The 14,411-nt window shown below is 46.8% G+C and overlaps 1 protein-coding gene across 1 annotated transcript in view; it reads right to left on the bottom strand.

The window, feature by feature from the left end:
• Positions 1-14,411, bottom strand: part of ALK (ALK receptor tyrosine kinase) — a 637,574-nt gene that overhangs the window by 338,643 nt on the left and 284,520 nt on the right. The gene's annotated exons all lie outside the window — the stretch shown is intronic.

Below are 14,411 nucleotides of genomic sequence, written 5' to 3'. Positions count from 1 at the left end.
AAATACTGTATACGGGGAGTCCACCGTGAGAGCCCGAAGCTCTGAAACTCATCTTGCCGATGTAATGGCTATGAGGAAGGATGTCTTCCAGGACAGGTACAGCAGCGAGCAGGTTGCTAGCGGCTTGAAGGGAGCAGTCATAAGTTTGGCTAGAACTAGGTTGAGGTCCCAAGTTGGGGTGGGGTGATGTACTTGTGGGTATAATCGCTCCAAGCCCTTGAGGAACCTCGAAACCATGGGGTGAGAGAACACTGAGCGGCCGCTCTCCCCTGGGTGGAAGGTAGAGATGGCTGCCGAGTGCACCCTCAATGAAGATACTGCTAGGCCATGCTGTTTGAGAGACCAGAGGTGGTCCAAGATGGTAGGGACTGGTACCTCAGTGGGAACAACATTATGTTGGTCGCATCAGCAAGAGAAGCGCTTCCACTTGGCCAGATATGTTAACCTAGTGGAAGGTTTCCTACCACCCAGGAGCACTTGTTGCACAGAGGCAGAGCAACGTAACTCGGACTGGCTTAACCACGCAGTAACCATGCTGTGAGGTGAAGAGACTGCAGGTCTGGGTGGTGAAGTCTGCTGTGGTCCTGAGTTATGGAGGTCCAGGCAAAGAGGTAGAGGGATTGGGTTGGCTGTCGACAGGTCAAGCAACATGGTGTACCAGGCTGGAGCGATCATGATCAGGTGGGCTCTGTCTCTGCGAACCTTGAGCAGGACTCTGTGAACCAACGGGAACAGTGGGAAGCGTAAAGCAGATGGCTCATCCACCGTATCAGAAATGCATCTGAGATCGAGCCTTGGGAGAGACCTTGGAAGGAGCAGAACATCTGGCATTTTCTGTTCTCACGGGAGATGAAGCAGTCTATGCAGGGAAAGCCCCACTTCTGGAAAACAGAATGGATAACACCCAGATGAATCGACCACTTGTGAGACAGGAAGGATCTGATGAGTTGATCCGCCTGAGTGTTCCAAACCCCTGGGAGAAAAGACGCTACCAGGTCTATCAAGTGGGCTATGCAGAAGTCCCAGAGCTGAATAGCTTCCTGACAAAGGGGGGAGGAACGTGCTCCTCCCTGCTTGTTTATGTAAAACACGGCCGTTGTGTTGTCTGTGAACACTGAGACACAACCATCTTGTAAATGCCCTTGAAACACCTGGCATGCAAGGCGGACTGCTCTCAGCTCCCGCACATTGATGTGCAAGGCCAGTTCCTGAGCTGACCAAAGGCCTTGAGTGCAGAGATGTTTGAGGTGGGCACCCCAGCCGAGAGATGACACGTCCATTGTCAGGGTCATTGAAGGCTGAGGCGGATGGAATGGCATCCCTGCACAGACCAGGGAGGGCATCAACCACCAGTCCAGGGAGCCTAAGATGCTCGGGGGGATATTGAAGATTGTGTCTGCACTGTCTCTGCCTGGGTGGTATACCGAGGAGAGCCAAGTTTGAAGGGGACATAGTCTGGAGTGTTTGGTCATGAACATGCAGGCAGCCATGTGACCCAGGAGGCCTAGACAAGTGCGAGCCGAAGTTGTTGGGAAGTTTTGTAGGCCTTGTATATTTGATGCCATTGCCTGAAACTGAGGCTGTGGTAAGCAGGCCCTGGAGAGACTGGAGTCCAGAATGGCCCCAATGAAGTCTATTCTTTGTGTGAGAACCAGAGTGGATTTCTCTATGTTGATCCTCAGGCCTAGTCACTTGAATAGGTCCTTGACGATGCCCACATGATGGGTGACTTGAGTCTCTGAGGCCCCTCGAATGAGCCAATTGTCAAGATACAGGAAGACGTGTATCTGACGACGACAGAGGGAGGTGGCGACTACAGCCATACATTTTGTGAATACTCGTGGGGCTGCAGAGGTGCCAAACGGAAGGACCATAAATTGGAAATGTTGATGGTTGACCACAAACTGGAAGTACTGTCTGTGTGGGGGGTAAATGGTAATGTGAAAATATGCATCCTTCATATCAAGGGCGGCATACCAGTCTCCCAGATCCAAGGATGGGATGATGGTCCCCAGGGACACCATGCGGAACTTCAACTTTATTATGAACTTGTTGAGTCCTCGCAGGTTTAGGATAGGTCTGAGACCTCCCTTCACCTTGGGGATTAAGAAATAGTGAGAATAGAGCCCCTTGCCCCTCGAGTCCTTCAGTACCTCCTCTATAGCTCCCATGGCAAGGAGCCTCCGTACCTCTTGCAAGAGGAATTGCTCATGTGAGGGGTCCCTGAAGAAGGATGAGGATGGGAAGTGGGAGGCAAAATAAACTGGAGGTGCTATCTGAATTCTACCGTGCGTAGGACCCAACGATCGGAAGTTAGTTGGGTCCACGCAGAGAGGAAAAGGGAGAGGCGGTTCTGGAAGGGAGGGAAAGGATCCTGGCAAACAACTGGTACGCCGTCCTTGGGCATGCCTTCAAAAGTTTGGTTTGGGTCCCGCGGGTGGTTTGGAGGGACCCTGATTCTGACCCCCTTGGGGTCCAGATTGTTGTCTGCGATTGCCTCGGCTGTGCCTTCTGCCAAAGTCCTGTCGTGGCCTAGGCAGGGGGTAAGGGTGGCAAGGCTGGGGGCGGAAGGATCTGCGCTGAGTTAGCGGTATGTGCATCCCGAGCAAGCACATGATCACCTTATTGTCCTTTAGGCTTTGCAGCCTAGGGTCAGTCTTTTCAGAAAAAAATAGGACTTGGCCATCGAAGAGCAAGTCCTGTATGGTGTGTTGTAATTCAGGTGGAAGGCCTGACACCTGAAGCCATGATATTCGCCTCATGGAGATTCCTGAAGCCAGAGTCCTGGGCTGCGGAGTCGGCTGCATCCAGTGAGGCCTGGAGAGAGGTTCTCACCACCTTCTTCCCTTCCTCCAAAAGAGCAGCAAACTCTTGGCGGGAGTCTTGGGGAACTAACTCCATGAATTTTCTAACCGCCGTCCAGGTGTTATTGTTGTACCGGCTAAGCAGGGCTTGCTGGTTTGCCACCCTGAGTTGGAGGCCCCCAGCAGAGTATACTCTGTGGCCCAATAAGTCCATGCGCCTAGCCTCCTTTGATTTTGGAGCAGGAGCTTGCTGACCATGGCGCTCCCTTTCATTGACTGATTGCACGACAAGGGAGCAGGGTGCACGTACAGGTACTCGTACCCCTTAGGGGGCACTATGTACTTCCGCTCAACTCCCTTGGCCATGGGCGGAATAGAGGCTGGAGACTGCTAGATGGTATCGGCATTTGCCTGGATCATACAAATGAATGGCACGGCCACTTTTGTGGGGGTGTCAGCTGACAAAATATCCACCACAGGGTCCTCTATCTCTGGGACCTCCTCCACCTGAAGATTCATATTCACGGTCACGCATCTCAGGAGGTCCTGATGTGCCCTCAGGTCAATTGGAGGAGGGCCCGAGGACGATGTCCCCGCCACCGCTTCATCTGGAGGAGGAGGAGGAAGAGGAAAGGCCAGGGACAAGAGGGTCCTGCATGGGCTCCTGTTCTTGGGTGACGTCAGGCTCAAGTGGGACCTGAGCGTCTGTTGACTGAATGGGAGCTTCCTCCGTACCCGCAGGAGGGGGGCGGCTGACAGTCACCTCTGGCACCCGGTGTTCCGATGGTACTGAGCATGATGGCACTGGAGACATACCTTGGGCTTGGTGATATGCCCAAGGTGTCCAGAAGGACCACTGATGAGGTCCTTGTTCTTGGGCCTGGGTCTCCTGGAAGACTCTGCTGGGCACATCTGAGTCACGGTCCTGTGCATAGGAAGCACTGTCCACGTGAGGTGACACAGATGTGTGTCGAGACAGCCATGGAGGAGCTGAAAAGCCCTGGGAAGGGTCTCCATCTCTAAACGATCTCTGTGCAGCACTGGAGAGCGGTACCAGGCGCCATACCGGTACCGGGAACAAGATCGGGACCTGCGACCGGAGTGGTGCCAGGAGGTCGACCGGAATCTTGAAGCTCGATGTCTGGAATGGCTGTCAGAGGCGCGGTGCCGGGAACGGTGCCAGGAGCTGGCTCGGTGCCGAGAGTACCGGGCCGGTGAACGGGACACTGAACGGTGCCGTGAGTGCGACCGGTCCTGAGTGTAGTAAGAGGAGGCCCTAAGATATAAAACCTTGGTATCAGAGGCCTAAGGCCTGAACTAAAGTAATGGTCAAGACTTTGCTAACAAAGCATAGTTAAGCTGTGAGCCAGCTGGCAAGGAAACGGCTGATGCTGCAAGAAGATCAGTACCTTTTAGGTACGTAACACTAGATATCAGAACATTCACATACTTCCACATTCCACACAGATAACAAGGAACAGGCTGACTCATCCCAATAACAGGGCCAAAAGGGGAATATGATGGCTAGAGTTGTTTTGTTCAAACCAACATGTACAAGGTGAGAGGCGGCACCTTACTACGTACAGGGGTTGTACCTTGCTACATAGAGGGGTTGCACCTCAATACGTCAGGAGTGATGTGTAACTTGTTTCTACCTGTGTATAAGAATGCACCCCTGGGGCGGTGTCATTTTCCAGCGGAGGGGGCAGTGGAAAGTCCCACCACTGACTGAGCTGTGTCTATTGCCAGGGGGCACATATTCGTAGTATGCCCTGCACTAGAGTAAAAATCTACAGGGAACTATTATTGTGCTCCGTACGACAATAAACCTGGCCGACGTGCCTTTGTACCTTACTAGAGTCTGTGGTCACTGGGAGTTCTCTTCGGGTCTGCTGTGTCAGCTATCTGCACAGAGCTGGGATAGCACACAGAGGGAACACACGCACGCAGCCGAGTGATATCAACATTGAGCAGAGCACTACACCGGTAGCATCTGACGACACGAAGATGGAGAGTGGTGCTGGGACGACGAGCGGCGTCGGGACCGGCAACAGGACCGAAAGCACCGGTTGGACCGTGATTGGTGCCTCTCGGCGGTGCCAACAGAGGATGGTCTCAGCAGGGCAGGCTTGCCAATCGATTGTATAACCTGCACCAGGGGTGCCGGGGGTTGAGGGAGCGCAGACTTCGTCAACATGATCAGCTCCCTCGCTGTGGAAAAGGTCTCCGGCATGGAGGGAATAGTAAGCTCAAATCACGGCGTGCGCCGGGGAGCTTTCAGGCACCGGACTCGATGGCTCTTGCGGGACTGGAATTGACGGTGCCGAAGCTGGCGGTGCCACAGCTGGTGGTGCCACGGCAGGTGTCGGTGCCAGGCAGTCTGACTTAGGCTGGTGCTCTGACTGTGGTACAGGCAGCACAGAATCAGCAGGAGTCTTATGTTTCTTAACCTGCGGGGAGAGGGAACAGGGCCGAGCAGACATCTGTGTCGGTGACGGTCGGTGCTGAGGGGCCTTAGTGGTACTGGTGCGATCCGGTGCCAAAGCAGCGCTTCTCCCTGATGTGGACTGTCCGGCGCTCGGTGCTGAGGGCAGAGGAGCAAAAGCTGCCTCCATCAGGAGCTATTTGAGACAAAAGTCCTGCTCTTTCTTTGTCCTCAGCTTAAAGGCCTTATAGTTCCGGCACTTATCCAAGAGATAAGATTCCCCAAGGCACTTAAGACACGAGTCATGGGGATCTCCCATTGGCATTGGCTTGTGGCAGGCCAGTTTGAAGCCCAGTGAACCGGGCATGGGCACCGGTACCGGGTGCGGGGAAGGGGCTAATCCCCAAACCCCTCTGAACTATAAACACTAACTATATTATAGAACGAATAAAACTAACTATATACACAAGAATTAGTAAGAGAACTACAAGTAGCCAGGGAAGTGGAGATCAGCTAAGCCGCGCTCCACTGTTCCAATGACCGATATGGGTGGTAAGAAGGAACTGAAGGGCCGTTGGGTTGGCAGGTGTATATATCCGGCGCCATGGCGGCGTCACTCTAGGGTGCGACCCAGCCAACCCACTGAGTGTTGCTAGGGTAAAAAAATCTTCCAATGAACATGCACACAGCGCATGCACACCCAATTGGAATAGATATGAGCAAGCACTCGAAGAACTTATTTTCCACTAATATTAATTCATTTAAAATGAACTGTTTCCACAAGCATGCCTGCCAGCAGGGCTGGTGCTTCCACTTAGGCGACCTAGGCGGTCGCCTAGGGTGTCAGGATTTGGGGGAGGGGGGCGGCATTTTGCCACCCTTGGCAGCAATTTGGTGGTGGGGGGGTCTTTCCATGCTCCGGGTCTTCGGCAGCAATTCTGCGGCGGGTCCTTCTCTCACTCCAGGACCTGCCGCTGAACTGCCCCGAAGACCGGGAGCATGGAAGGACTCTCACCTCCCGCTGCAGAATTGCCGCTGACCGGGAGCACGGAAGGACCCCTGCCTAGGGCACCAAAAACCCTGGCGTCGCTCCTGCCTGCCAGCGGACTCATTAGCTAAAAAATCCACAGAAAAAACAAATACAAACGGGGCAAACACAACCAGTGCAAATTTCTTTTATGCAAGTGAAACATCATGGAACACTGAGGTATATGCCTAGCTCTAGTTAAGGTTAACTGACCAGGTAGGAGGTGGGAACCTTCATAAGCAGTCCCATGCTGTACCAGTTCTAGGAATAAACTGGGATTCTACCTGTAGGAATAGCAATCCAGTGTTTTACTTCACCAGCAGTAAATTCAGTAAAAAAGTTTAAGAAATATATCAAACATATTTAAAGACATAGTTCCAATACCAAAGTGACAACTTAATCTACAAAATCTAGTGCTTGCATCTCATTGGAATTTAATTCTTTCATGGCTCGAGGCATTTGTACATGAGGTTTATGCTTTCACACAAGGCTTTGAAGGACTGTATTTCACCCTAGCAGCCCTTGAAGGACTATGAATTCAATCATTTTAGCCACTGAAAATAAGCAAGCAGGTAACACTTCCAGGTGCCTCATTAGACATAGTCATGTTTTTTCCTTTACTATGGCAGGGATTTTGATAAAAAAAATTGTTAGATGGAGATGAACAGTTTCCAAATCTAAGAATATATTATAAAGAGGGTGGATTCTTCAACAATGCCAAGGATTGTTTCTCCTGGAAGGAGAATAAAGTCTCACGATTTTTCTTTGCATTTAATTTCTGAGAGATTGGCCGAGTCTCTGCTTAGCTGGTTGGAGGAGACCAGAACTGGAAAAAAGTTACAGCACATCCAGTTTTCTGTCTGCAATTGATTGGAATTCACCCATCCACTTTTCAATCACAAATTAGTAGTAGATCTTCAAAGGCTGAACAGGTTACATTCAACAAACACCCAAATACCTGGATTCTTATCTGAACTATCTGAATCTCTTGGTTTGGCAAAATTGAGCTAAAATTTAAAAATCCCAGACTTTAAAACAGATTCAATTGGTGGCTCTGAAAAATCAGGTCACTTATTTTGGGGTCACAATACAGATTTGGGGGCTAAAATGGGAATCTAAGCGTGAAAAATTTGATCTTAACCTTTCTGTGGCTCAGCTTAGTCATCTGCGACAGAGAAAATGCTACCTTCCTATCTGCGACAGAGAAAATGCTACCTTCCTTCTTAACAGGCTGCTGTGAGGCTCAGTGCTTGTCTACAAGGTGCAGCAATGCGCACTACAGAGGTGTGATTTTTAAAGCACACTAATGTTCTAAAGCACAGTCTCCATGGGCCAATAAATGCACAACACATAAGTTTAGACAAGCCCTTACTATGTAGCTGTAAAGTGGTTGGAGATATTTATGGGAGGAGAGAGGGTGAGAAATCAAATAGGTTTGTATTACCACCAATAACAAAAGAAGCTAACAAGGGGGCATTTTTTTAAGCTGCAGGGCATCAAGAATGCAAATTTTTCTTCTCAGCTTGTGGAGCTATCAAAGAGACGAGTACAGCTTTTTTTTTTTTAAATAAAAAACACTACTACAAGAAATAACCTTCAGATTTCAAGTCTCTAAGGTGAAATCTGGCAGATGCTGGTGGTTCCTTCACTTATTGCTCAGACATCTATCAGTGAAATCCGTCTCAACTGAAGTTACATACACCAGAAAGGGAACAGTCTATCATATTTTGTCCTTAAAAATGTAGGTGTTCTCTTGCATTTTTTAAGCAATGCATTCTGCAGCCTCTCAGATATTTATGCTTAGACTTGAAATTGTTTATTTAAGAGAAGCCTCTCTTTTCACTGTTTTACATGAAAATCGTAGATGATTCCCAAGTTTGGCTGAGGCTCTAGACATTATTGTGATGTATATGCATAGCAAGATCATTAAACTAGATGTTGTACATATGCTTAGTAAAAGGCACTCCCCCCACCCTGAAGAGCTTACAATCAAAACAGACATGGGACGAATTTTACGGATGGAAAATTTTACAGATGGAAAACTATGGCACGCAGAGGGTAGGTGATTTGCCCAAGGTTACATATGATGTTGGTGAAGAGCTGAGAACTGAAACCCTGGCTCCAATCCAGTAATTTTACCACAAGACCATCTTTGTCTTGTGACTACATCTAAACTGGGATGGCAGCAGGGTGCTCTGGGTGAGGACTCATCCATGGTCTGTGGAGCTCACTTCTTGCCCAATGTCACCACAGCTCAGATTTAAATTATCGGTAAAAATCAAGACCCACCCTTGGCCTAGGCTTTTTCAGGCAGGATGAGAAGAGGGTGGTGATGGTTAAATGAAGTTAAGTGAGAGATGAGTGGCGGCTGTGGGGGAGATTATGTGGCAGTTTTCTGCGTGTTTGTGCAAGACTGTTTAATGTATTTTATTAAATTGTGTGCTTTTTATCATGGGTACACAGAGGTGAAATTACTTGTCTAAATCCACAGAGTGAGTCAGCAGACAAAGCCAGATTTAGAACTCAGAAGTTCCTCATTTGCAGTAGATTCTCATATTGCTAGAGTATACTGCTTAGCTAAATATGCTTCAAAAACATAAATGCCATCTCCTCACCTGCAATATTTAAGAGAAGAAATCCCTCTTTAAAAAAGTTAATGATGAGAAAGGATTGCCTGTAGCATTATACAAGCAGAAAAACGAACAACAACAACAACACAGTACCTATGGCTAGTGGCATTTGGTACAATCAGAAGCTGCTAGGTACCCTTGGAAGGAATTGCATCAGCAAGATGGAATAATGGATTTCTTTATTACAAAGAATCAATAAGTACTGCACAGGTTCTCCTTCCCTTCCCTTCCCTTCCGAAGTTGATTCTTTACCAGCTGAGAGACCACAGAGCAGTACAACAGAAGACAGAATAGACTGGCATCAAAAAATGAATCCACAAAGTCAAATCAAATAGCTCTCTTACTGCACAACGAATCCAATTCCAACAGTGTACAGAAACATATCACTCCCACAGAAACTTCCTATAGAATTCAATAGTAATTCAACCAATACTGTTCTACTAAAGTTACTTCAAAAACCTGCAGAATTTAGTGGAGAATGAGAGCCTTTCATTATATGACTGTAAAACATACATCCTAGAGTTATTGAACAGAGATGTAATTTCCATTAATTTATAAAGGATGTTACAAACATTCTACAGTGAAGTTATTTACGCTTATATTGCCTAGGGCTTTTGCATAAAAGGTGAAGAGGCTTCTTTATTCTCAACCTATTCCCATCCTCAGAAGCCAAGCTCCATTATCCATGCACTGTTCAAAGTGTCCATCATTCTTGACCCATTCTTCTCACAGGGGCTCTTCCATATGCACATGCACACACCGGGAACTGCCCTCCTCATCCCATCAAAATGCATTGCTATACAAATCTGCATAACTGACCTAGTTTTCTTCCTATGAAAAGGATGAAAACTTTAGCCAAATAAAACAAATAAGCAAGAAATACAACAGGCAACACGCGTGATCGAGCAGTTTGTATGACTCCACAGTCCATGGAAGTACACAATCCACTCTAAAGGCAGTGAAAGCAGGTGAGCAGAGCATCATTTACCCTGTCCAACAGTTTTTATGCACACAGAATATACATCAAATTCAATGGGAGCATCGTGCATGAGGACTGCAAGACTGAGATCTTGCTTGCAAACTGCATATTGGATGCAATGAGGAGGGCAGATCCTCCCATATAGCGTTAAAAGTTTCATGGTTTAACACTTCTACTGCTACTGTTTAATGCCTACTCCACAAGCTGCCAACAAGCAGCTTTGGTTGGTTGTAGGGTGACCAGATGTTCTGATTTTATAGGGACAGCCCTGATTTTTGGGGTCTCTTATATAGGCTCCTATTATCCCCCCACCCCTTGTCCCAATTTTTCACACTTGCTGTCCAGTCACTCAGGTTGGCTGGCTCAACCACTAATCAAAAAGTAGTATCTGACAGTACTTTCTTCTTCCTCCTGTAAATGTACATGATCTGTGAAGACCTTTCAAATATTAATGTGTGTAATTCAGGCTGGGGGAAGGGGGAGAGAAATACTAGCTGACACAGTAAGGCGTTTGACACAGTTCCACATGGGGAACTGTTAGTTAAATTGGAAAAGATGGGGATGAATATGAAAGTTGTAAGGTGGATAAGGAACTGGTTAAAGGGGAGACTCCAGCGGGTCGTATTGAAGGGTGAACTGTCAGGCTGGAAGAAAGTCACTAGTGGAGTCCCTCAAGGATCGGTTTTGGGACCGATCTTATTTAACCTTTTTATTACTGACCTTGGCACAAAGAGTGGGAATGTGCTAATAAAGTTTGCGGATGACACAAAGCTGAGGGGTATTGCTAACATGGAGAAGGACAGGGATACTATTCAGGAAGATGTGGACCACCTTGTAAATTGGAGTAATAGTAATAGGATGAAATACAATAGTGAGAAGTGCAAGGTCATGCACTTAGGGATTAATAATAAGAATTTTAGATATACGTTGGGGACGCATCAGTTGGAAGTGACAGAGGAGGAGAAGGACCTTGGGGTATTGGTTGATAGCAGGATGACTATGAGCCGCCAATGTGATACGGCTGTTAAAAAAGCAAATGCGATTTTAGGATGCATCAGGCGAGGTATTTCCAGCAAGGATAAGGAGGTGTTAGTATCGTTATATAAGGCGCTGGTGAGACCCCATCTGGAATAGTGTGTGCAGTTCTGGTGTCCCATGTTCAAGAAGGATGAATTCAAACTGGAACAGGTCCAGAGACGGGCTACTAGGATGATCCAAGGAATGGAAAACCTGCCTTATGAAAGGAGACTCAAAGAGCTTGGCTTGTTTAGCCTGGCCAAAAGAAGGCTGCGGGGGGATATGCTCGCTCTATAGAAATATATCAGGGGGGTTAACGTTAGGGAGGGAGAGGAATTATTTAAGTTTAGTACTAATGTAGGCACGAGGACGAATGGGTACAAACTGGATATTAGGAAGTTTAGACTTGAAATTAGACGAAGGTTTCTAACCATTAGGGGAGTGAAGTTCTGGAACAGCCTTCCGAGGGAAGTATTGGTGGCAAAAGACTTATCTGGCTTTAAGACTAAGCTTGATAAGTATATGGAGGGGATGTTATGTTAGGATAGTTTAATTTGGGCAATTGATCTTGGATTATCACCAGATACGTCTGCTCAATGGTCTGCGGGGAGATGTTGGATGGGATGGGAACTGAGTTACTGCAGAGAATTCCTTCTTGGGTGCTGGCTGGTGAGTCTTGCCCACATGCTCAGGGTTTAGCTGATCGCCATATTTGGGGTCGGGAAGGAATTTTCCTCCAGGGTGGATTGGCAGGGGCCCTGGAGGTTTTTCGCCTTCCCCTGCAGCGTGGGGCATGGGTCGCTTGCTGGTGGATTCTCTGCAGCTTGAGGTCTTCAAACAAATTTTGAGGATTTCAATAACTCAGTCCTGGGTTAGGGGTTGTTATAAAAGTGGATGGGTAGGGTTCTGTGGCCTGCCTTGTGCAGGAGGTCAGACTAGATGATCATATTGGTCCCTTCTGACCTATGAGTCTATGAGCTGCTTGAGAGATGAGAAAAATCTGACCTGACAATCTATTATCAGGCTGCCCTTCAAGTACATTAAAATGTAGTCTCTACCTATTATGGGGCCTGATTTTCAGGTAATCTCGGGGTGTAGTCAGGTAGCTAGACAACTAATTATCATCATTTGGATGTACTATTATCTGTGGGTGAAAAAAAACTGGAGGCTGACTACTGGAAGTAAGTGAGCTTTTCCCACTGGTGCTAGGAGGATCTGCTGTCACTTACAGAGCTGAGATCCTGGCAGCTCATCTTCTTTATACCCTTCAGGAAAGCAGAGGGGAAATCAGGTGCTCACATGCAATGGTGATGAGTAAGGATACCATTTGGTCATGAATTCCATGAGTTTAACAGACCTCTGTGACTTCCACTTCAGCCCTGCAGGGGCTGGCGGAGCTCAGGCAGCCAGCTTCTCTTCCCTTCCTTCTCCCTCGCCCTGATGGGCTTTGGTTTCAGCCTTGCACTGCGGGGCTCCGGCTTCCAAGACTTATGGTTTATTGTCTGTGTCCTGCCTGTGAATTTTAATAAAAATCCCTGTGCCAAAATTTTCACCTCAGTGATGAGCATGGTATAACATTTTCTGTTCTGTGTAGGTTCTTAATAGAGCCTGTCCTAATTACTCAGTGCTCCTTGCTCCATTTGATACCAAGGCAATAGGTACTTTACAAACATGAAAGGTAGATTATTTATTTGATAGCTGTATTAGGAAGAGCGAGAATTTGCTCTGCCTGAGACTCAGGAAAAGTGAGTGGACAGAATCAGATATACGCACCTTGGGAAAGCCATCTGTAGGGCCATACTGGGGTGCCTTCAGTTCATAAACAGAGGTTTGAGTGAAGAATTGCTGTAGTGCCAGCACTGTTGCTTCAAAGACAAACTATATTAGCATATATACCTATCAAATTGGTAGTCAGCTAGGATGCATAACTTGGCAATTTGGAACTTTGCAGCAACAGCCAAGATACTACTCAGATCCTCCTGCTCTAAAAGAACAGGTCCCCACTACTTCAGCAAGACAATGCTCCGTTAGCTGTTAGCAGTATAGGGGCTAGGGCATCTAGCTGAGCAGTTCTGATAGTCTCCACCAGATGCCAGTGATACATACACACAGTTTGTTTCAATAGTTTAGACATGCTTTTCCTCTCACCCCCAAATGTAATTATTCTTAATATTTTCTTACTGTAATGGTGAAAACAAAGTTAAAGAGCCTATGTGCAGTAGAGCAAAGCACCTTAACACAATAGTATGCCCTACAAATGTGAAGCAGTAGTGGCATTGCCAACACAAGCTGTACTTCTGCACAAAGCCATGACACAGAATAAAAGCATTTTCAAAGAGCTGGCGAAGAAGACAGCTGCTGCAGCTCCCCTAATTACCTTTCCCCAGACATCAAGAGTAATTTACAAGTTGGATAATAGTGCTGGAACTAAGCACGATCTATAGCTGCACACTAGCTCTCCTCCTCAGTTTTAAAGACCATGCATAATAGTAGAAATACAACCATTCAGCCCACTCCTGTGAGTCAGGTTGTCTCCTGTCAGATTTTTTATTGCACAATCTCCTTTTGTTACTAGAAAACATTGAGTTTGTTTTACCCTGTAATCAGGCAATCACCATGACTTGTTACTGGCATAAGCCAGCAGGACTTGACATAATAATCACTCTCTCTAACCTATTACATTAAACAAAGATAGTTTAAGATGCTTGGTACAAATTATGCTTCTTAATGCACATTCTGGGGCACAGAGGTAAAAATCAATAAGTAGAACAGAGGGAATATGTTAGCTTCACATATATTCTGATTAAATTCTAAATTAAACAATCACCAGCACATTTAACTATTCAGAATACATTTGTTCAGCTATGGGCCTGCTGTTTTGCTGCTAATCACAACCTAAGAAAATACATAGAAAGTCTGACAAATTGAGATGTCACTGACAATTAATCTTAATTATACCAGGAGGAAATATTTCAGCCAGTTGTAGCCCAGAAATATCTTACACTCTCCCTGACAAATGGCACTGAAATCTCTGGTGATGTGAGAGACATTTTTTTTTTTTAAAGAGACAATTAACATGTGTACAGATGCTCCCCGATTCATGCAAGCATTCTGGAATGGCTTGCATAACTCAAATTTTGCATAAGTAAGAAATGTATCTCCGATCATTATGCCAAAAAAACCCAACAACAAAAACCACCACAACAAAACACACCCTCCTATTTCTAGTTTATGGAACTTTTTCCGTAAGTGTGGATGTGCGTAAGTCAGGTCTTGCATAATCTGGGGAGTGTCTGTATAAATAATATGCACATGCACAGTCTAAGCACAGTAGTGGAGGGAACGGGGAAAGGAGGAAATAGGTATGGGAGAAAGATTGTGCAGGTGGCTTTGAACCCTGGAGTGAGTGAGCTCCTTGTGGCTCTGCATAGGCATACTATTATCTGGAACTACGGTACAATGGGTAAAAAATCACCCCATACAGGGAGCCCGCACTAGGCCTTTGTGTGACCCACAGCCACTGAGTGTG

This window comes from Gopherus flavomarginatus, chromosome 4 (assembly GCF_025201925.1).
Source record: "Gopherus flavomarginatus isolate rGopFla2 chromosome 4, rGopFla2.mat.asm, whole genome shotgun sequence".
Lineage (NCBI taxonomy): Eukaryota > Metazoa > Chordata > Testudines > Testudinidae > Gopherus > Gopherus flavomarginatus.
The sequence above is the reverse complement of the archived record's forward strand: the minus strand, read 5'-3'. Positions and strand labels throughout refer to the sequence as shown.